Source organism: Crocodylus siamensis, chromosome 4, assembly GCF_052110815.1.
Source record: "Crocodylus siamensis isolate JL-2025a chromosome 4, ASM5211081v1, whole genome shotgun sequence".
NCBI lineage: Eukaryota > Metazoa > Chordata > Crocodylia > Crocodylidae > Crocodylus > Crocodylus siamensis.
Window position 1 is genome coordinate 43,035,924 of NC_143398.1, and position 24,659 is coordinate 43,060,582.

A 24,659-nucleotide genomic window follows, 5' to 3' on the forward strand; every position below is an offset into this window, starting at 1 on the left:
AACACCACAGTAAATGAATTAGTTATTTACCTGTCCAACTTTGTCTTAACAATGATAGGATGGTGAATCAGGTGTTATTTAATTTTAATTATTATTAGGTAGAGCATGATGGTAATTGTATTAATACTTTGTCCAAATTATTTTTTTTATTATAAATTATCAGATTGCTTAATAAAAATGAATTCATTAGAAGGCATCTTATTACCTAATTTTCCATATGAATTTTCTACCCATTTTTTGCCATGTTATGCTTCATTATATAAGCCAAGCACTTCACAAGCTCTTTATTTACACCACTCCATTTAACACAATGTGTGAGTTACTTTATTACGCAAACCCAGATTAAACTGTTCCATAATTTCAGGAGTGGCCAGGTTTTTTGTAAACACTACTAGAGGCCTTCTACCTGTTAATCTTCAAGCAATTCCCTGTTAATGAATTAATGAAGTTCACAAAGTCACTATACACTGGTTATGATTATTCAGGGTGGGGGGTTGGTTTTGGTTTCTCCCTTCCCCTCTCAAGTACTTGTTTAAAATCATATAGCAAGTTGGAAGTGGGGCTGAAAACCAACTCCAGATCTCCCCCTAATTACAGGCCTTTGTATCATACTCTACGCTAGACGATGCTTGAGACTCTTCCATGTTTTATGTTGAAACACAATGAATATATTTAGACCAAAGCAGCATGGGGGAAAATGAGAAAAGTTGAGAATTATTGACTGTTAAATTTATACGGTAGAGTGGCTTAAAACTATTCCACAAAATTGTTCTTATAGTTGAAACATTTACACTGTTTAATAGTCCTCACACTTAGTTTTACCCTTGGTGATGGAAAAGCCTAATGATTATAATCTCAACTATATAATAAAAACTTCTTTTTCTATTTATTTTGTTGGTAAACTGTTTAAAGATGATTTATCACGAAACAGAAATTTAAATGAAAAGAGCTTGCAAGTTTTCACTACTTGTTTAACGCTGCCTCCCCCTTCCTCCTTCCACATACCCACAAGGAGGTGTGGTGGTAATAATTTCTTGGTGCATACAGGTAGTATAAAGACCTCAAAGTAATACAATGTCTAGTGGAAGATGGTGAGGGGTTTTTTGGGTGGTTTTTAAATGTAAAATGTTGGAAAATCAACTCTTCTAGAAATATAAAAACTATCAATAATTGTTGTTGAAATCCTGTAAGGAACCTCTCAAGAACACTAAATCCATATTTTCTGCTTTTTTTCTATCCCTCTTCTTTTCTCTAGCTCCTGCATTTTGCAGGTAGCCAGCTTTGCTGTCAGATACATTGAAGTGAGGTAGTTTTTGATGTTAGTCTTAAATAAGGCAGAAGGCAGGGTAGATTTGCAACAAGAGTAACTCCATCGAACTAAACAAGAACATTTCAAGAAGCATAATGAGCAGGGGGAGGAGGTGTGAGACTGGGAGTGAGGAGCAGGGTCAGGGCAGGAGAAGTTTTACCTTTTGCTCCAGGAACTCTTCTGGGAGTCTTACCTGCTGCCACACCATAGTCTAGCCATACCAGTTACTGCTACTATGGCAGCACCACAGGGTCTGTGCATCTGGGTGCTGTTGCAACAGCAATGAAGTAGAACTGCTTCTGCTGCCATGGCATGGACTTGCCCATCTCATTTTATGTTGCTAATAACATGAATGAATTTGTTAATAGAACCCTGGAAAATGAAAAGAAGAATGGGTTTTGGTTACTAAACCCTTGAACTGGTTTCCATCCTAATAATTTTGTTGTGCTTTAAAAACATTTTTAATTAAATTTAGGAATTGTGTTAGTGATGACATATGTTAGATGGAATCTATTAGGCTGTCTAGTCCAGCAGGTCTCCATCTATTCTTTTGTACATAATCCACAAAGCAACTCTATATCATCTAGTGATTTGTTTCAGTGCACAGTCCCAGTAGAATTTTGGGTTGTGGGATTTTTTTTTTCCATTTTATGGGTTAAAAACTAAAACAACAATGTGGGGATGGGAACGCGAACACTGACACTCAAAGCTGTAATAGTATTTTGTGTAGCCCAGTTCCAACGATTATTTTTCCTGTTCTCCCTATGGAGACTAGTCCATAGACTAATACCATCAATCTGGTCTTTCAATGCAAGTGTACTGCAGGCAGCAATCTGTCTTTTTTCCACTGGAATGATGTTTTTGACAGAGGAAGCACAGTCATTCTAGTATAACTATAAAAGTATTTTGATTTAGTTCTTATATTTTACTTCTCTTTATTTTCAGGATATTCATAGGAAGGGAACAGCAAGGTAAATTGAAAAATCAGAGCAAAGTCAGAATTATGTTTCAGCCACTACCCCATTTGAACACACATGCGGATATATGTTTTATTTCCCTTTTTCCTAAAGCTAATGGCTCACAGTTAGTGATAATCAATGCTATCTGGGAGCAAGGAGATAAGTGAAAGACCAAACAGACGGTAAAATTGTATTGATGATAGGGGTTCTGATGAGTCAGCTTCTGGTTTGTGCTTCTGATGGAGACTAAGATTCCGAAATGAAAACCTGAGAGATTGTATTCACCTGGTGTTAGAAACCATCACTCGTACAGCCCAAGAAATCTTTACCATTACAATTATGTAGAGCTTTCTACCCTTTTCTCTTCTTTTAATACTTCTAGCCATTTTGGTAATGCTAGGTTATAGAATGCATCTCTGCAAGATAGTATTACTATAAGACCATGTTTCTGCTTGTAGCCAGGCACACCAGTATATGTAACAGTTGGTGGTGTTGCCTGGAGTTTGTTCTTTGCTGCCTCTCTTGTAGACCCCTTGCACTCTTTCTCTTTCTTTGCCTTGCTGCAATTACTCAGCAGGTATACACTGGTTGCCTGGAAGCTTTGTATGCCCTTTCTCTGCTTAAAAAAAAAAAAAGCTTACTTCTCTTCCTGCTTTAGGTGCAGTTAGCTTTCCCAGAGCTACTGCTGCTGCTCCTTTGTATCTATGAGGGTACAAGTTACTGCAGCGGGGGACTTATGTGGGAACCATGAGGAAAACAATGGTCTGGGTGTTAAGCATGTTGTACCAGCACCTTTCCTAGCAGTATGTGGAGTAACTAGTGGAAATGTTTTCTGGCAAGCTGTGGGTTTGATGAGCATGGTAACAAATTGGTCATGAAATCTGTATCTAAGAGTTGGAACCATTTCAGAATGATGCACTGTGATATCAACATGGATTTTTTTTGATTGCTTTGTATAGAAATTGAATTTCTAGATAAGGTTTTATCTTTTAAGAGCAACTTGATTCGGAAGCCTTTCCAAATAATTGAATTGGCCATAAATAACATCAAAATTATCTTATGCATATTCATTTTTCATCTCTCAGCTTATGCTGGGGTTTTGGGGGGGAGGGGGCTTTAAGGGAGGGGCATTGGGTTTGTTTGTTCATGTTTTTTTGTCCTGAAATATAAAACTTATGTATTTCTAGTCCTTTAGCCAATCTAAATATAGTGGGGATAATAATGGCACGGGAATGAAGTTGATGTCTTGAGGTTGTCACTATTGATCTTATATGGCTTTTGGATGTTTTTAGGGCTGCATATGCCAACTTATTTGTCAGCTAAGTACATATTTGCCATTGCCACCTCAGGAAGACCCACTAATACATGATAGACTAACCTTTAGACACTTGCACAATTTTTTAATATATCCTTTTTTGCAACTGCATTTGACAAGCACTTTAGGGACAGTTGTCCATATGGGCTGCCAATCTTCATTTGCATGACTGAATTTGGGAGCAGTTCCATTTTTGAGAGGGTTTCTGCTAGGAATTATTTTGTAGGGTTGCTTGCTGAGTATACCCATATCACTCAAGCTGCACTGAATGCTTTTGACAGTTCTGGTCTTGGCTAAATGACACCATCCTCCTACTACCATATTCTCCCACGTCCCCTTCCCTCCTCTCCCTTTCCCCCAGATAAGACCTGCGTCTTGTTTTTGGAAGGCAGGATGTTGGGGAGGGAGGAGAGATTTTTCCAGAATCATGGCTTAGAGAGCTGTCTGCAAGCAGCAACTTATTTCCCATCCACAAGCTCGCTGGATGATTCAGGCAAAAGCTAGAAAGTTAACCTTTTCATAGGTACTGCTGAATTTACAACAACTCTTCTAACCTGGCAGCAGCTGGCAGTGGGTTAAAACTAGACACTTACCCCTCTTGCTTGCTGGTCCAGAGAGAAGTGACAACCATTACAGCACGGCTTTTCCATTCTTCTATTCCAGTGAAGAAAATCAGCTTCCCCACTAAACACACGCTCCATATTTTTGGAGGGCTGGTTTTGTGGGAATGGGTGCAGTATGTGCGTAAACAAAGTACTAAGAGTTGCGATGTCTCTGGCATGGTCAGAAAGAGAAGCAATATGTTGTTCAGTTTTTGAAAGACTTTCATCCTTGACAATAGATGTATTGTTTGTTAGATTTAGTTGTGTACCTGTGACATCACTGCATACATTTCCCCTCTCTAATAAAGTTTTTATCCATTCTTGTAAAGAGCAAGGCTTTGTTGTAACTTGTTAGGACAAAAAACACTGAAAAAAGCTGAGGTTTTTCATGACTCATGAACTTCAACATGATGTGTACATCAGTGAAATTGGAAATTCTTTCATATGCTAAATGCTATGGAAAGTTTTAAGTTTTCCAATCTTAAGACTGCCGCAATGCCAAGATCTACTCGGTTATCATCAGCAGTCAATACAATAACAAAATTGAGGCCTGATCTCTGCTTCTTATTTTGTATATGCATACTTTCCTTTGTGATGTGTCCTGACTGGTGACAACCCATTTTCACTAAACATATTTATGTGCATCTTACCTGGGGATTTGCATTATTACTTGGATGGAGAAACAGTTGCTGGTTGTGTAGAACCTCGTAGATATCCTTGATTTTTTTTCCTAAGGTGTCTGGCTACAATATGCTCTGAAGGTGTCTTTGATAGTTTGGTTTATAAACAACATAGTACTGAATCTTGACACTTTTATAACTGTTGCCTTATGTAGGTATTAACTTTGTTACACATGTGGTCACCAAAAGTCTAAACTTAGAGTATTATTAATGGCTTTATCAAGAACCAGATTATTAGCATTAGGCCAATCATGAGTCAGTGCAGAGGACACTGTTTTCAAGATTCTTTATTAAAAGTTATTCTGAAAGGGGATGTAGCTCAGTGGTAGAGCGCATGCTTCGCATGTATGAAGTCCTGGGTTCAATCCCCAGCATCTCCATCTTTTAAAGGCAACAAAAAGTCTTTTTTTTTTTGGTATGTAAGGAGTAAAAGGAAGAAGCAGGGCAGCATAGGACCCCTACTGAACAAAGAGGAACAATTGGTAATAGAGAGTGGGGACAAGGCTGAGCTATTGAATAAGTTTTTTGCCCCAGTGTTCCTGAACAGGGCTCAAGATAAGTCTCCTAATGGGTTCTTAGATGGGCATCAGAAGGACACCAGCCCACCGACTGTCGACGCTGACTCGGTGCAGAGTCACTTGGATGGACTGGATGTGTTCAAGTCACCAGACCAGGCCCGGATGAGCTGCATCTGAGGGTACTGAAGGAATTGGCCAGTGTCATAGCAGAACCACTGGCACGGCTGTTTGAACACTCGTGGTGCTCGGGTCAGGTCCTGGAGGACTGGAAAAGGGTCAGTGTGGTCCCTATTTTCAAGAAGAGGAGGAAGAAGGATCCAAGTAATTATAGGCCAGTCAGTCTCACCTCCATCCATGGAAAGGTCTTTGAAAAGATTATGAAGGATCATATTGTGGGAGTCCAGTGGGAAAAATAATATAGCAGGGAAATGGATTGGTAGCAGGTAGATTATGCCTGACCAATCTGGTTTCATTTTATGACAGGGTCACGTAATGCTTAGACACAGGAGTAGAGGTGGACGTTGTTTTCTTGGATTTTTAGCAAGGCCTTCAGTAGAGTATCTCAGCCTATTCTCATATATTAAGAGGCTGTGACATAGATGTTTACACAATATTTACACAGTCGGGTGGATGGCAAATTGGCTTAGCATCGCATCCAGAGAGTGGCAGTTGACGGGTCCGTATCGACCTGGAAGGATGTGGGTACTGGGGTCCTGCAGGGTTCAGTCTTTGCATCTGTAATCTTCAATATCTTCATCAGTGACTTGGATGTGGGTGTGGTGTACTCTGTCCAAGTTTGCAGATGATAGTAAATTGTGGGGTGAAGTGCACACTCCAGAGGGTAGGGAACAATTGTGGGCAGACCTGGACAGGTTGGAAAAGTGAGCAGTACACAGTAGTATGTAGTCCAACAAGGACAAGTACAGAGGGCTGCACCTAGGGTGCAAAAATATCCAGCACATCTACTGGCTAGGAAGTGACCCTCTCAGCAGCACAACAGCAGAAAGGGATCTCGGAGTCATAGTGGACTCCAAGATGAACATGAGTCATCAGTGTAACGAAATCATCAGCAAAGCAAACTGCACTTTATCACGCATCAGCAGATGCATGACAAATAGATCCAAGGAGGTGATACTTCCCCTCTTTGTGGCACTGGTCAGACTGCAGATGGAGTACTGCATCCAGTTTTGGGCACCATACTTCAAGAAGGACATTGATAGACTCAAGAGTGCAGAGGAGGGCCACTTGTATAGTTAGGGGCTTACAGGACAAGCCCTATAAGAAGAGACTGAGGGACCTGGACCTCTTGAGCCTCTGCAAGAGAAGGCTGAGAAGTGATCTTGTGGCCACCTACAAATTCATTAGGTGGACACAGCAAGGGATCGGAGATGCTCTGTTCACCAGGGCACCTCTTGGGGTAACAAGAAACAGTAGTCACAAACTGACAGAGAGGAGATTTAGGCTAGATACCAAGAAAAACTTCTTTACGGTAAAGGTGGCCAAAATTTGGAATGGGCTTCCAAGGGAGGTGGTGCTCTCCCCTACCTTGGGGGTCTTTAAGAGAAGGCTGGATAGGCATCTGGCTCGGGTCATCTGACCCCAGCACTCTTTCCTGATTAGGTAGGGGGTCAGAACTGATTATCTGTTGAGGTCTTTTCTGACCCTAGCATCTATGAATAAGGTCGTTTGTAGGGCTTGGACAGATGATACAATTACACAAGTGTAATCAGGCTTTACGCTGGTGTAATCAAGGAACGGGCAGGTGACAAAAGGTTCTGTTGTTAAAACAACTTATCACAGCTCATGAGGATTATGCTGGCAAAAACCGGGTAAAACTACACTAGTGTAACTTACGTAGGTGTGTCAAATGTCAGCTTTATTGAGTAGCCTTTTTGCTCAATGCAAACAGAGTGTTACCTGCTTCTTTGCTGTCCAGGTGTGAGGCATTTGAAATGGCTATCCCAAAGAGGTGCACATCTCTCCACTTGGAATTCTGGTAGGTAATTTACATCGGTGTAAAGGGGTCCCCTTAGTTTGATATCCAGATCTTTATTTTAATGTAGAATATTTTTATCTGGTTTGTTTGGTGCCTTAAAATTAGCATGTGGCTGGAGCCGACAACCAACTCATTGTTGGTCCTGAGGCTAGGATCACACCAACTTTGCAGGGGGTCAGACTTAAAAGATTTATGTCTGCTTTTCAAGCAAGTGCTGCCTCGTTCTGTTGGGGTATTTGGTGAGTGTAGCAAACCAGTGTAAATTAAAAGCTGCAAAAGTGTTTTGTTTTTTTGTTTTTAAACTGGCCCTTTAAATCTCTCTCTTACAAGCTCATGTTGCTTTGCCCAAAGTGCTCCTCTAACCCTTTTTAGTCTCTGAGTGTGATTTATGCTAGTGTGGCTCTCCACTCCATGTCATATCTGCGTAAGCTATGCCTCTACTTCACTCAAAGGCAAATACAGCCAGCATGCAACTTGCAGTTATATTTACATAACAGCTGCAACTGACTCAGTAGGTTTAATATTGTCGGCTGAGGATAAAATTGCTCTAGCTTAATAGAAAACAATAAAAATAAACCTTGCTACCAAGATATTTTCCTTCACATTTTTTAAAATAGCATGTAGAAAAAAGGAAGTCATTTCACCTTCGCTGTGTTAGTAGTTTATACATTGGGTTTCATATAATAATACTGAAATATAACATTGGGTTTCACATAGTAATACTGACTGACTGAATTTTAGTTTAAAAACCAAGTCTGAAATGTGCATAAGTGCATCCTGTTATATAGTAGGAGCCATACTCCTTAGGTTTCATGCCTGAGACTCTGTTCCTGAAGGTACCTACTTGAGGAGTGTGGAAAAGATTGAAACTCACTTCTAAACAAAGCATGAGGGCTAGGTAAGACCTCCTTCCTTCCCCATTCTCCACCCAGGATGGAGGGAAAGAGAGAGGTGAGAACACGTGAAATAATAATAATATACATATTGTCATTGAATGTCCAGTGTGTATCATAATATACATATTTCTATGCATGTTGCTCCACTGTTATGCTCTGTCTATGTCTGTAACAAAAGGTCTCTACATATACATCCAAATATTTTATTCAGGTAGGAAGGAGAGGTTTTTCATGGATAAATTTTATATCTTGAATGATAGCATCCCAAATTATTTTTTTGTTCTTAAGATTTATGACTTTTTGTGATACTTTTGGCTTGCCGGGTGCCAATTTAGTCTGTTCCTGAAAGAACATTGGGACAAGAACTGTACTTAACAAGCATACAAAACTCTTAATAAAAACAATGGGGAATTCGCTTGAGAAAAGACTGCAGAATTTGACTTATACTGTGAATTTATTAAATGCAAGTCTTGATTTAAAACTCACTATAGAATCCAAAATAATGTGCAATTACAATTATATTAACATATGTAGTATTGAAAGTTTTCTGTGGTAGCCAAGTCACTTTGTTTGCTTCACCTTGTTGTTTCTTTTCACTCTGAATGGCTTGCTATGTTGCCTCATAATTTGGTTGAATACAAACAGCATACGTTTGTCTCTGGTTTTCTATACCACATCAGGTTGGAGCTTGGGCCTACTGGAGACTTGAAACTCTTGATCCTCAACCATGGCACAGTGGAGTGCGAGTCACAGGGGTCGGCTCAGAACTTTAATGGAACTTGTGCTAGAAGGCTGTGTTCCACTTTCTTCCAGTTATTCTGGGGCTTGTGTGGGCCCCAGAATAATTCACTAAATCACTAAATGGATATCACTGAAATCTTGAGCTTATTTCAGAAGAAGTTTCATGTTTTATCATATTTATTTACTTTTACTGCATTTACATGTTAGGAACCCTGCCAAGATTTTTGGTCAAGATATGGACTATTTCTTAGAGCTACAAAGCCAAGGTAATTTGTATGAGAGAGAGGATAAAGGAAATTATACATGCCTGTATCTATATCCATTTCTGTGCTATGTAGCATTCAGTGAACATGGAAGATTAGAGAATGCAGCCCATCATGTCTATATTAACTTAGGTATTTCCTTATTCATGCTATGTATGGTCCACGTACCTGTTACTATGGTACTTTAGCTTGCTTTTGCATCTTGGCAGTAAACTAGACTTGTCAATCATGGGTAGTAAGGAAATGGTTTCTGTAGTTTCCTGCATTTTCTCTGCCTCCACTTAAGCCTGAGCTGATGATGAATACAGTTTGGTACAAGGTCTCAGCCTAGAAGAATGTTAACAGGAGAGGCAGAGGTAAGTCGGAAATAAATAATCTCATTCCTGCTATAGCCTGTTTGGGAACTTTGGTCTCCTAGAAAATCTTGCTTTAATGATCCAGAGTTCACATCCACTAATTTCAGGTATCTTTTCCATATGTCATTGCATCTCATCTGTTATCAGAAATCTAATTCCAATTGTACATTGTACATACAGTTTTTCCATGTCTGGTATAGCCAGTCAGATTTTTAATTCATGTAGTTTGCTCAGGTCTCATAGCATTTGCTGTCTAACAAATGTAAGAGCTATTTCTCTTACAGTTAAGCATCTATGTTCTGTCCCTAGGTTCAGTAACAGTCTCAGAGTAGAGTAGGCATGTCTTCTGTATTGCAATCTACTATACAGCCACAAATCCATTAATAATATATAATGTTACAAGCTACCTCATTTTGAATGGCCATACTTAAAGGAAAAACATTTTCCTACCCTGGAGGGACACAGTTTTGAAAACCCCACTGTAATAAGTCTGTGGACTTTAGTATGAAGAAAATGCCTTTTTAAATAAGTCCTCAGATGTGTGTCCCCTGGAGACAAAAAAGAGATAGAAACTGACCTCAAGGATTTGGGTTTGTTGACATATAGGCAGAATTTACCTTGTAAGGAAAAAATACTGTTTTTCTCTTTCAGAGTATATTTCACACAATCCCTAATATAGGAGAGTAGATCTGAAAGATCATAGTCATGGAAGCTGTCAGCTGGGGGGAGCTTTAGAAAGCGTGGAGTTCCCCGTTGCCAATGCCTGACAAGTCTAGTTTTGCCCTGGCTGCAAGTAGGTTGATGTATACATTGTAACTAATCTGTGGACCTTGTTACAAGAAAGGGGAACTTTCTGATATGAAAGGATAAACATTTCGCTCTTCAGTTTTACTAAATTTCTCAGAGAAGAGCACGATCAAGAACAAAATCTTTTGTGAGTTGAGGCTACTCCCATCGGCACACTATTTAATTAACCTCTCAGAAATGTTTCTGAAGAATTGTGTCATAAAGAGAGATTATGCTGTGGACAACTTCTCCTTGCAGTCATATTCACTTTTCTGATTTCACAACACTCCTAAGGTGAGTAAAGCAGTAGGTGATATGGAATGCTCTTACCGATAGGATTTTCTTCATATGGAATAGTAGTGTCTAAGGGAGAAAAGGTTTCTAGGGCCCCTGGCAGCCAATACATTTATCGCACAATAAATTGTAATATGCCACATGTGCAAGCAATTTATTGTGTGGCAAAAGAACTGCAAAGATGTTACCTGTTAAATGTGGAACATCTATGTGGGTAGTATGTATTGCACATTAATCTGAACATGTGGCATATATGCTCTTCCCTCTTCCACACACCCTATCTCCTTCCCCCCCAAGGAGAAGAGAGAGCAGCTGGCTCCTTGATAGCCAGAGCTGTTAGAGAAGCTTGCACTCTGCCTTGTACCATTGCTGCCTGGCAGCAACAGCAATGGAGTTACCAGAGTAGTACTTAAAAGGTCTGTGTGTGAGGAGTACCCAGTAGGGCTGTGCAAAGCTTTGGTTGCTGATTTTGATTCGGTGGTTGAATCTGAATCGAATCAGGAGACCTGTTAACCTCTCAGAATCAAATCAGAACCCTGTGAATTGATTTGGAAAGATTTGACAATTTGGAATTGACACAGCTTTAAATGTTTTTTCTACATACCCCAAGGTACTAGGCAGCTCATGAATGCTGCAGTGGTGGGGCAGATGGACCATCCCACAGGAGCACAGGGGTAGGTCCCCAGCGTGCTCAGCAGCAGACCTGGAAGTGAACCAGAAGTACTTCTGGTCCACTTCTGGGGGGGGCACCTGGGGTCCCCCTGAGGCCAATCACCGAGGCAGGGGGCGTTTTTTGGTGGGGGGGGAGGTCTGGCACACTCCCCAGCAGACCCGGAAGTGGACGAGAAGTGCTTCCAGTACACTTCTGGGTTTGCTGCTAAGCACGCGGGAGGCCCCCCTGCACTCTGTGGGAGACTCCATCTGCCCCACCATCACAGCATTCATGAGCCACACCTGGTACCTCAAGGTATGTAGCAAAAACATTTAAAGCTGTCTCTATGGAGCATCAATTCATCAGATTTGGATTCAGCCGAATTGAATCAGGACAGTGATCCAAATCAATGAATCAAATCACCATCCCCAATTTGGGCCGAATTCAAATTGAATACGGCCTGTTCCACACACCCCTAGTACCCAGTATTAGAGAGCAGCTCCCCAAAACCACACTTCCCATGCACCAACAAGTTTTAAAAGGCACCCCAGGAAGCCTAGTGTTGAGGAGCCACTCCCTGGTATTATGATACTTGAGGTGCCTTTGCTTACCGAATGCAACATTCGTTAACATCTGTTGCCCTAATTGCATAGATTCTTTTTGCCTCCAACATTCCAAAGGAAATATAATCCATTATTAATAGTGAGAGAAAAGATTGTGCACAATATTTTGAGAATGTAATTTTCTTCTGAACCTAGCCTTCTCATTTCTAGTCTCTTTTGTAACTAAAGCCACTTGGCAGTGATCAGATGGTGGTAGCTGCCATTGCGGTATAGCCAGCTTAAATTGTACAACTAATTTCTGGGTGAAAAATACAGAGCTTCCTGCAAAGTGACCAATCTTTGGGGAGTAAAATCCAAGGTACAGTTCCAGATGCTCTACAGACCTCTGGAATTGCCAGTACTCTACAGTACCTCCCTATTTTAGTTACTGTAACCATCTCAGTTGTGGGTTGCAATGAATAACAGAGCTAAATACATACATGTGAATGTGGCTATTTTGCTTCCTGCTTGGGAGGTAAAAGGAAGCAGTGTGGGGGAGGTGTTCATTTTCATTTCTGCTTCTCTTGGCTTTTTCCTGAACTAGAAATAGAATAGTGCAGGTAAAAGGCAGGGTTGTTTGGATGTAGCACCCCATGAACACAGCATCAGGCCATTGCTGTGGCAGAATATTGGCCAACACCAATCTGGAACCAGGTTCAAATGGACATATGCTGTTTTAGAGCGGGTACAGGGAATGGAAGGACACAGCTCCACAGTTCAGGATTGCCTTGGAAAATTAAGGATGGTTGGTCACTCTTGGACTAAGGTGCTTGTATAAGAATGTTACAGAAGATCTTACAGATTCTAACCCTAAAGGCTTCAGGGTAAAAGCTTTAAAAATCCAAAACAAACACCCCCCTGCCACCCTTCCTTTTAATTCTCAAAAAGCCAAAGTGTATAAACCTTGCTTGTTTCTTTACAGTCACATGGTTTGGACAGGTCAGATCATAATTTTTAATATTTGATGCCAACAGCATCAAATATTAAACTTTAGTCCTTTATGGTTTGCATAATTTTGGCACTTTGCTTTTTTAGAAGAATATTATATAGGTATGTTTCCCCCTTGTTTTTAAGTCCTTCAGTCCTTAACTAGAGATATGAGAGATGTTCAAATAAGGGCATTTGACATTTCGGACCGTAGTACTTTAGTACCTCTTGGGAGAATCAAGCAAACTTTTTTTTCCCTAAACCTGAGCTCCAGACTTAATGATGGGCTGTGTTAGTAAGTGTACTTCATGTATTGCCTAAATAGAAGTACAGACAAGCAGAAACGTTCACATTGGTACCCTGTAGCTATCTAGACTTCCTTGTCCTTCTGCCCAGCCCATTTCCAGTTTGGTTTTTTTCCTGTCCAACTGAGATGAGATGGCATACTACAACCACTGCCCTTTGGATTAGTAAAGCATCTTCTTTCTGGTTTCTTCTAGTTTATTCATTTGAGCCATGCTACCCCTACTTTTGAAAAGCAACATGAGCTCAGGGGACCGGTGAGAGAGGACAGAAAGCTCACTGGTAGTTGTTTGGGTTGAATAGCATCACAAGCTAAAATTACTCTGCTTTGCCACTATTAGCTGCAAGCTCATTTTTTAATGCGGCTTCTGGAGCTTTAACCTTACAGTGGCTGCTGACTTAAAGCTGTGAAGCCTGCATACTTCACTAGGGAGGATGGTTTGCTCTGGGGTGACAGGTTTCTCAAAATATATTCACAGTACAGTGGGATTACTGTGAATAAAGATTTATTATTGTGAGTAAGGATTCTTAAGTTATTATCCTGAAAGGAGGCTGATTTATGCCTTTTCTTCTGCTGTGGTTTCTATGTAGCTGCTATCTAGGCAGATCTGTTTATGAGGAGATGCCAGATGTGTCTATGCTAGCAGAAACTGAGACTCAGAAGAATTAACTAACAAGATATTTTTCCTTTTAGTATGCTCTTGGAAGGTTGGCATTTAGAAGTAAGATAGGATTTTTAAAAATATACTATTTTATGGAAATCATTATGAGTTGGAAGGAATTTCACTTCCTAGTATTTGAATTGGACAAATAGGAAGATGGGCTCTTATATTTTGTTCTGAATGCATAATATATCTGCAAAATTGCAAGAGAGAAGAGGGTACTTTGTAGGTTATCATTGAACAATGCAGACTTTACAATGAAGTATAATTTAAAATTCATCCCTTTCACATACTTCTAACACTGACTTACAGTAATGGAATAGCTTGTACAGCTAGACATCTTATTGGTTGGTTTAGTTTTTTTTTTCTTCTCAAGTTTCCTTGTAAACTTTAAATCTTTAAAACCTCTGTTGTTTCTTCTATTCTTTCAGAGCAGGAGCAAACAAAACTAACTTACTTTTAGATAATGTGAACATTTTGCTGTAGCCTTCCTTCCTAGACACGCCACTCCTCGTTCCACATAATGACACAAATTATTTCTTTTAATGGACAAACAAAGTGATGTTATGTTGGACATACTGGGCATATCTTGAAATAAAAAAATTAAAGCAAGAGGATAGGAATGTCTATGGTACATTTTCATTGCAGTGATAAGATTACCAGCCAGAAGAAAGAAACTATACTGCAGTGCAAGGCCCTTGCCAAATTATAGTATCTTCACTGGTGCTGCATCCCACAAGTCTTTAGGGTTGTGCTTTTCAACCAGGGTCTTAATGTACTTTCCAGCATAGATTAGCCTGGGCTGAGTTCTGCTATGTTGCTGCTTCTACCTGAGCCAGCTCATTTATAGCTAGTTTAGGTATCTCCACATAGCAGTGCATTTTTCAGTGTAACTCTGTCGTAGGACTTCAGGAAACATATTTCCTCCTCCATATTTTGTACTGAAGTAAGCTGTGGTTCTTTCCATATGAATTGTGTGTGGTGGTGGTGGGGGTGGGGGAGGGGGAGAGTAGAACTAAGTCTGTAACCTGTATCCTCAGCTGAGCTATACAGCCTGGGCTGAAAGCACCAACTCTTAGGTGAGAGGTTGTTGTAAATAGAGGAGAGATGGACCAGGGATGATTTCTGGGTTTGAGTATGTGTTAGTCTGCACTTCACTTGTTAGCCTTCATTTTCAGCATCTGAGTTACTCTAGCCCTAGTGTGAGCCTTCCCCAGGCAGATCTCTACCAGCATGATTGTCCTCCTTTTTTTGCACTCCACCCCACTAATCCCCTCCTGAATATCTGAGAATATATCCTATGGATATTTATGATAAGATGTTCTATGGTTCTTTCCCATCCATTTTTGGAACAATTGTCTATCTGTCAAAGTGAGTTATGGCAAGGCATAAGAGGATTATTAACACTTGAGTGATATAGTCTGCATTCTTGCTAGAAAAATGGATGGGTTTCAGCCCAATTTAAAGTAGATCTAGGGCTGTAACCCTTATGGAAAAAATAAGGTGCTAAGAATTGAAAGGTATGTCACCAGTAAACTGGCTTAGACCAAAAAGTACAAAAGAACCGTTAAGTATAGGTAGGGTAGGTCTGGTCAAAAAAGCAAACTAATTCTAAATATTGTTTCCTACATTTTACAAGTAGAGTCTAATCCATCACTAAACTCCAGTTTCCTTGAATTACCAGAGCAGCACAAAGTGACCTGAGTATACTATAAATATCCACCATTACATTTACTTTATGCAAGACCAAACAAGGAAAAAAAAATGTCCCCAAATTCACAGTGTTGCAAGAAATACTAGTGGATCTGGCAAATCTTGTAGTATCATTCATATACATGTGCAAAAGGCAGTCTCTTTCCTGATCATAAAGAGAACATGATAGTTGTATATATCAGAAGTCAGCTTTATATTAATTACTAATAGATTTATGTTCTTTTAAGACTTTTTTTCTTGAGCTTATTTCAGAAGAAGTTTAATCTTTTATCATATTTATTTACTTTTACTGCATTTACGTGTTAGGAATGCTGCCAAGATTTTTGGTGAAGATGTGGACTATTTCTTAGCGCTACAAAGCCAAGGTAATTTGTATGAGAGAGAGGATAAAGGAAATTATATATGCCTGTATCTATATCTATTTCTGTAGAGAGATAAAGATACCATACTAGTGTTGCCTATGTATCCGTAACTGGACTCTTTATCCCTTTAAGGCCTTGAAAAACACAAAGGAGCAGCTAGCTCTGTTCTGTATAAGCATGGCTGGACAAGTAGTGCCTTGCTAGGCATTTTTAATAGAAACTTCCTTGAAGGAAGAGTGGCTGCAAGAGCTGTGGTTTGTTTGTTTGTTTTTTGTTTCTGAACATCTTACAGATACCTGCATACCCAGAAAGATTTGGGCACAGTAGTGAGTCAGCCACTGTTCTTCTACAAACCATGTGCTGGGGTCATCAGATTAGTAGGACAAGTGGAGCTACTATCTCCAGGGTGCAAATACCTGTGTTCTTTCAATCGAAGAATGCAGGAAGCCCAGTTCAAGTCCAAGTCAGTAAACCAGAGAAACAAGTATCATGATTATACAGACAATGTTGGATTTGGGCGGCGAGAATCTAGTACTAACTGACAGCACAGAAAGAGCCTTATGAATAAATGAATGAAAATCCTAGAGGGAAGGTTCTGATCCCTCCCCAGGCTGTTCAATTAAAAGAGAATGATGGTTTTTGTTCAGATCCAAAAAGGTAAGCAGAAACAACTGCCATTCTTGTTGTGCAAAGCTAGGGTAAGAAACCACTGTATTGCTGTATTCCCCGAATTATCCCCTCTGAGCACTAGGGCTGCCTATACACATGCTCAGATGTGGGGGAGTGGGGGCTGTGTTTTAATTAGAGCGGTTCCTGGACAGCCACTCCAATTAAAACAGCTCACTGTCATGTGTATTAAGCCTCCCCTGTGTTTCAAAATGGCCATGGGGGTGCTTTAACTAAAGGTCATCAAATGAGCTTTAATACATGCGATGGTGCTTTAATACATAGGGGTGCTTTAATACATGCGATGGTGAGGTGATGTTGATTAGGTGCTGGAGCCGATGTTGATTAGATGCTGGAGCGTTCTAATCAGAATGCAAATAAGCAAATCTGTAGGCGACCCTAAATTAAGCTGCAGAATATAGGATAACAAAGCTGTAGCTCAGGCCAGGGCAATGTTCATTAAAAATCTATTTGAATGTTTTTCCACAAGTGGTTTTTTAAACGTTGTGAGAAGGTAGCCTTTGTCTTGCCTGCGATTACTACACCGTTCACAGTATTTGATTAGTCATTACACTATGCTTCAAAACAACAGAGAATGGAGTTATAGATTAATTTAGCAGCTACATTATATAGACATGGAACACACTGACTGTAGAGTAATTTACCACAGCTTGTGTTCTATAGTGAATTTCCTCTGTGGTAAAGAGTGAACACACAATCATCTCTCACAAGCTGGCAACCTAACATTATTGCCATTGCAGAGATGAGGGAGTTGGTTTGCACTGAGCAAATGGATATCTCAGACTTGTTTCTGAATCCTTCCTCCTTTTTGAAAACTGGAAGCCTTACATTCTGCTGACTTGGACCTACTTAGGGCACAGCCAGAACTGCCAACTTTCACCCAATCTGGTGACACAAAGCAATCTATAGCCCTGGCCAAACATAAGTAAACAGTTGTGGACCACTTAAAAATGACTGATTGGGTGAAAATATGCACCCTCAGGGTTCAAATGAAGATGTTTCAGAACATAGCATTTTCTGTAACTTGTGGCTCTAATGCACCCAAGGACTCTCAAGTGCCATCTGGGGAACCCCTAGAATGGTTCCCCTTTCCTCCCTCCCATTTTGAAAACTGTGTGATTGGCAGGGAGGAAGCATTGTTGCAGTTCAAACCAGCTACAGGATTACAGCCAGCAACTAGATTCCCCTCCTGCCCTAGGGCCAAAAGTGAACTTCTGTTTGGTCTGGAGGGTTGTTGCAATTCAAAATGCTTCCTGAAAAGCATTCTGAGTTACAGCAGGGAGCTGCACTTCTGTCTGTGCCCTTAGTGTAAAAGAATCTACAACAGTGCACCATAAAGAATGCAAATAAGACTGAAGACTCAATGCAGGGTTTTAGAGCTTGATTCTCGAAATGCATTCTGGTCCTGATCCACCTAACAAGTGATATGTGGGCTTGAGGGCTTTGTTCGTGTGGAATCAAAGTGTTCAGGACCTTGTGGGATTGAGCCCTCAATTTTCCTGTAAGCATTACATTTTGAAGAGTCTGTGGGGAAAAAAATAAATGAAGATCTCTTCAAATTTAAAGTTCTTAGGTCACTGGCAGACTTTAAACTTAGAATACAATTGGTCACTGGCAGACTTTAAACTTAGAATACAATTAACTGTTAGACTAGGGACAGGCATTACACATAAACTAGTTTAAGTGATCAGAAACTGGTTTAAACCTGTAATAGAACAGATTTTCAGTGCTCATAAATCAGTTTGAAAATGGCTGAAACCAGTTTGAGATGAACCTGGTTGAATGTAGTATCAGACTTAACTGATTTGGGTCAAACCAGTTTATGCAGTTTCTGTCCCAGACCCCTTGCTGGTTTAAGATAAACCAGACTTTCCCAGCATCCTGTCATGCTCTCTGGGCTGGGTGGGGCTCTCTGCTCCACAGTAGGGCTGGCCCCTCCCCTATGCTCCCTGGAGCTCTGGCAGAGGCTGCAGGTACATCAGGGTCTGCCTGGCTTCCCTCTGCCTACCCCACCCATCACTTGGTGGACAAGGAGGGGACTTCCCCCTTCCTCCCTCCTATTACCCACAGTATGGACCCCAGCCCTGTGGCCTTAGCCATGTGCTATACTAACTAATGCTGAGAGGTGTCTCTGTATATGAGTCTCCAGTTTCACTGAGACAGGCAGACAGAACAGTGACTGCTTATGCTTAGGGCTTTTTAGAGCTATTGTTTTGCTGATGAGATGATAAACACTGTTATCAGTTTGCTGTTGGCTTGCTGTTGTTGTCAGTTTGCTGCAGGCAATATAAAGAATCAGGGAAGGAGATTGAAAAACTCTGTATCATCAGCAGATGCATGCACACCCCTTCTTTCCTCAGAGTGCTAGCAGGAGGCTGGCAAGACTCCTGCCCCTTGAGCAGCCAGTGGGGGAAAAGCCTGGGATGGTACAGGAAGACCTCCTTAATCAGAGCGTCCTGCTAGGGTCTGGACATGCCCCCACTCAGCTCAGTACTCTGCAAGGGAAGAGAGGGCTGCTCTAGTCCCCCCTGAGTTACTGCAGGCATGTGCCTGAAGTTCCTCAGTCCAGAGAGAATGTCTATCCAGTTACAAACCGGTTCAGCCTAGCCACTTTAGACTAACCTTCAAAGATTAGTCTCAGGCTCAGGCTTTTTGAATGTCTGCCCTCCCCTTAATCATGTGGCAATTAGTAACCTTGTCATGTGTTCAGATGATCAGTAATGTGAAAAACTGGAACCAGCCCCCAAAATATTCCAGAAAATGTGTAAATTTTTTCACATGAAAATGTGTCTTTTGTGGCTGTTTTTTAGGTTTTTTACTGAATCTGAAATTAAAGATGTGGCAGTGAGTGCACCTCTCCTTGATCCCAGGGTCCCAGCACACTTGGACTTTAAAATACTTGTGTGCAGCTAAGTTTCAGATGAGGTTTTTTGACATACCACTGCAGGGGTTCTGGGATAGGCCTAGAAGTGCTCCAGAGTCTCAGATGGGCTGTGGTTGGGTCTCAGGGCTGGATCTTAAAATTTTATCCAAAGCTTAATTTATAAACAAGAAAGACGAAAGTGAAATAACTAAATGCTTATTTTGATTTCTGTCATTAAATATATTTTATACATAAATTAGAGATTAAATGAGGTGAAATTTTGTTTTACATTGGTCTAAAAGAAGCCATCTGAAGTACTTGGGAAACTCCACAGCCCAGTTTATAATCGAACCCTTATTCAGCTTCTTTTGCACGTGCAAAAAATATATACATAAAAAACAGTATTTACCATATTTACTCAAATACAAGATGAGGATTTTCCCTCCAGCCAGCATGGAGGGAAAAAAAAGCTCCTCATCTTACATCCATGTACAGGAAAACCTCATTAAATACACTGATTAACCTGCTGGTAAAAGCAGCATCTGCTTAGTAATAGAAACCAACTAAGAAGTTGATTAAATACAGCTAACACTGAACATGACTATAAAACACATGGCCTATATTGGGCAAAGAGGCTGATTTTTACAAAAAAAAAAGGAAAAGGATTCTTAAGTAAAAATTTTGGTGTTCCAGGCCCAATCAGCCAGATCAATTCCAAATCTGTGAGTCATTCAAGAACCATATGTTGCCCTACTACCGGCAAACATCTGCCACGTCCACCTGGGGCTTGGGATGTTTCTAAATCGTTTGACAGGCATCCTACATGCAGGCCCTCAACCATATGGTCTCAGGAGCAAGCTAGGGAGGAGTCTCCTGTAAGTGGGCGTAAAGTCAAGATCTTTCCATGGGAAATTAATGCAGTAGGTTAAGTATATGTTACTGTAACACGGAGCCCTAGCCCTGTCACTAAGAGACAGGGTGGTCCCTTTAAATCCAGAATCTTCCAGTCACGGCCAGCTGGTCAAGTAGGGGTTAAGGCCCAAGCCCTGCCAGCCGGTCAGGTGACAGGAAGGGGAAGGCCAGGATCTTATAAATGGTAAGTGGAGAAGGCCAGAGGGGCAGCAGAGGGGGGGACTCCCAATGACCGTGGTGCCACAGCTGCAGTCTCTGCTGGAAGAACACACTACTTTGTGAGCCAGATGCATGACCATCTAAAGTAAGCAGGCATATTGCCTATCTTATTTCTTTATTATCCTTTTTGCATTCTATGGCCATAGAAGCCTATGTTTGCATTGGATGTTAATACCTGGAGGATCAGGCTGAGGCTATTTGTGGAGGAGGAGGCCTCATTTGGGGACCCACTTCAGTGCGGGGACCCCAGGGGCAGAGAGGGTGCAGTTTTCGGGGGTGAGCGGACCCCAGTGCCAGAGAGGGTGCAGCATTCAGGGGTGAATGGACCCCAGCACCAGAGGGGTGCAATACTTGGGGGTGAACGGACTTTGGTGCCAGAGAGGGCGCTGGAGCCCAAGTGAGTCTTTGAGAGCTAGAGACTTGAAGTCAAGCCCTGATTAGTGGGTTTTTGACTGGGAGGTCTAACTAGAGAGAGAAGGGGTAAGCCCACAGCGGCCGAGACCCCAAAATAGAGAGGAATTTATAAATGCCATCTGTGAGGCTTGGGCTGCAGTGTAGGGGAGGAACAGAGCCGCAGATAGCACCCGCTGGCATCAGGGCAAGAAAATGGGCAGCCCACTTAGTTAACAACCATTAATTAGTTAACAGCAAGGCATGGCAGATGAGATGATGGGCGGTTGGCCCAGAAACAGGCGGGTGGGCCAAAGGCATAATTGGCCCTGGGAAGCCCCCTGTTACAGTAACCTCTGCGGGTATTACCCCATGCCAGAAAAGCGGTTATTCCCAGTGACTAGGAAAACTGCCTTAGTGGTCATGGGAAAACCACTATGGTGATCATATTTCCCCTGCCAGGCTGATAAGAACCTTGTATTTATTTATTTGTTTTTAAAGAATGTTTTTGTGTTCCAAGCCAAATCAAGTCCAAATCCATGAGTCAGTCTAGAACTATAAGTGTCTCAACCAGCAAACATCCTCCACCCCCACCAGGGGCTTCATATATTTCCAAAGTATTTTGGCAGGCATCCTACATGCAGGCCCAAGCCCAAAGGCTTGGGGTTCAGATGCCCCAAGTTTCACCTGCCCCCAGCCATATGGCCACAGGAGCAAGCTAGGGAGGAGCCTCCCATTTCTATAAAGTGGGCTTTAAGCCCTAACACCTTGGCAGGTACTAAACCATGCCAGAAGAACAGTTATCCCCAGGAACACTCAAGGAGAACTGCCTTCTTAGACCCAGATACTTAGCATTTCCCCTGCCATGTAACTACCACAAGGATAAATTAGTACAGTCCACTCAAATAAGATGTGGTAGTGCCCATTGTACTCGGTCCTCCTCAGCGCTGACACTATTTAAAGTCATGGTGAGCCACTACATTGTATACAGTTCTACTTCCTCTTCATTCTAGCAGCTAACCTTCACCTTTCTTTTCCATTTCCAGTGATTCCCGTTTCTTCACCAGCCTTAAATGTCTGGCAAACCTCACCAAATGAGACCCCAAACAGTTAACTCAGAATCCGTTGGTTTCCCCCTCTCAGCATGTTGCATATGATTAGTGTAGCCCTATCCTCTATGAGATTGAACTGGACTAGGTTGCCCTGAGCCTTATTTGCGCATAAATTTTTGGAGGATTCCAGGGTAGAACATCCAGTTCCAGTCCTGTGTGAGGATCTAATTAATTAGCACATAGGTCCTTTGTGGGGAGTATCTGGAGTACACACCCCTAATACTAAGCAGTGCTGAGCTCTGGGGTCACCATGGTTTGAAATGCTGTTGGCTCTCCTGGGGCCCAGCCCAATGAACTACGTGGTAAATAACGAACATTTTGGTTTTGGACTAATATGCATAGTTTGTGCTATATATAAGTAGGTACAGAAGTATTGCTTAAAAATATGTTTATGGATTACCTGTGCTAAAACTTGCAGTGACATCAAAAAAGATATAATGCATTAATTCTAGATGAAGTAATTCTAGATGAAAATTACTACAGGTGTATTTATTTCAAGGTCAGTTTTTTATGAAATTGCTCCTTGCCTCCATGTGTTCAGGGAGTGTAGGGTCTGACCGGAGTGGGGAGGAGGGGCTGCAGGAAGAAGTAGTTGGGGTGGCAGAGAGCAGAGGGGACAAATTCTAGGTAAACCTCTAAGCATGAGATTCTATACCTGAAAAATTATAACAAAATTTATCAATTTTCCATGTATACAATTTAACTAATGGAGAGTTGTCTTATAGTCAGGGTCATCTTATATTTGAATAAATATGGTATATCAGGATTTTATTTCCCAAAGCTAAATCCTTATTGAATCTATGTCCAGACTATACTATAGACTTGGTTTTCATTTTATATTTTATGGCATATTTAAGAGTTGCTGAATCTTTTGGTGTACACATTTAGATGCTAATTCTCATTTTCAAGCTTGAGAGGGATCAATACACAACATTGTGTATTCAGAGGGATCAGTACACAGTGTTGTTTTCATTGCTTTTTTTCTCCGTGCTTCAGAGATTTTTATATATGCTTAACATGACACTGGATATTTTTCCACTGGGACTGTTTCATAGAACAGTCCCAGAACGGAAGGACAAGAATCTACACAAGTCTTTGAAGGATTGGGGCCTGACAGATGAATTATCTGCCTGGAACAGGTATTTCTTCTTTTTAGTGTTCCTGCCAATGGCTACTAAGAAAAGAGTGAGCCCCTCTCAGTGTGGAAACAGGCATTGTCTTTGTGCTGCCATAATATTTTTATGACAGCACAGTGGCCAAGGAAACAGATGTCCATACCTCCTCTTATGCCAAAAATGCTCATACTTTTGCTGTGACAAAAGTGGTATCAATTTGTGTTGCTATTTAACAGTGGGTATCTGTTTACTTTATGGCAGAAGAGCACCAGTAGCCCAGAGCTGTCTGTGCTCTCCAGCTGGCCCAGGCAGGTTCTCTGAGGGCTTGCAGGTCCCAATCATTTCTGTGCAGGATCAGTCCCCTCAAGCTCTGGGAGCATCTGTCCAGCTTTCCATGCTTTCTGAGACCCATCCCATGAATCTGTAGAGTGCATCTCTATATGGGAAAAGGCAAGGTTTCCCTGCTTACCAAGGTGTGTCTCCATGATCGCTGGGGTGCATCTCAGCAGAGAAATCTAGCTTTTCCTGCTTACTAAGGCACACTCCAGAAATTCCAAGGATGCATCTCAGTAAGCAAGGAAACCATGACTTTCCTCTTACTGAGATGCACCCCGGGAGTCTCTGAGCTATCTCTGTAAGCAGGTAAAATTGGGCAGGTGCTCCCAGGGCTTCAAGGGGCCTGATGGGAATTCCTGGGGTACACAGGACTAGGCCCCTCAAGCCCTGGGAGAACACATCACCAATCAATAGTGAGAAAGCAGGTGATATTTTTCAGCCAATGAAGTAAATCCACTGTGCTGGGACACATTCTGGCACAGCTGATGTGCTTGATTTGGCAACATATTTCTAGCCTCAGTTTCTCTCTGACTTCCCATGTTTCTTGTGTTACTTATGGGATAACCATGAATCTGACATTTAATTCCTTTTTTGGATCTGATAAAGTGAACTCAAGTTCATGAAAGCTTGTGCTGAATATATATCTTACTTGGTGTATAAGGTGTGTATCTAACCCTGTCTTCTGCCTGACTTCAGACCAGGGACCGGTAATTATTTTGGGCAGAGGGCCACTTACGAAGTTTTGGGGAGCTGTCAAGGGCCACGTGGGTAGCCCCACCCCTGGTCACCATATTGGGTCTGGAAGTCCCACCCCCTAGCCCCTGATCTTTGCCACCAGAAGTCCCTCCCCTTGCCCTGGAAGTACTCCTTTTGGGAGGAAGGGTGCTGCAGTCTGGAAACTGGTAAAGAGAGGCGCGCATGCGCGCGCACCCCCCCCCATGTACTATAACTTATTTTAATTTTATTTTAAAATATTTTTGCACTAATTTCTGTGTTTAGAAAAAGTACATCTAGAGGTGGCTGCATAATACACAAAATACAGTCCTACTGTGTGTTTTGTGTGGGCATTAAAGGAGTGTAAGTGGTGGA

General features: G+C 41.4%; 1 protein-coding gene and 1 non-coding gene across 10 annotated transcripts in view; both read left to right on the plus strand.

The window, feature by feature from the left end:
* The window catches only part of CADPS2 (calcium dependent secretion activator 2), a 619,537-nt gene that overhangs the window by 235,321 nt on the left and 359,557 nt on the right, over nucleotides 1–24,659 (plus strand). The window lies entirely within an intron of this gene.
* Nucleotides 5,174–5,245, plus strand: TRNAA-CGC (transfer RNA alanine (anticodon CGC)). The gene has a single exon. It is a non-coding gene; the product is annotated as a tRNA-Ala (tRNA).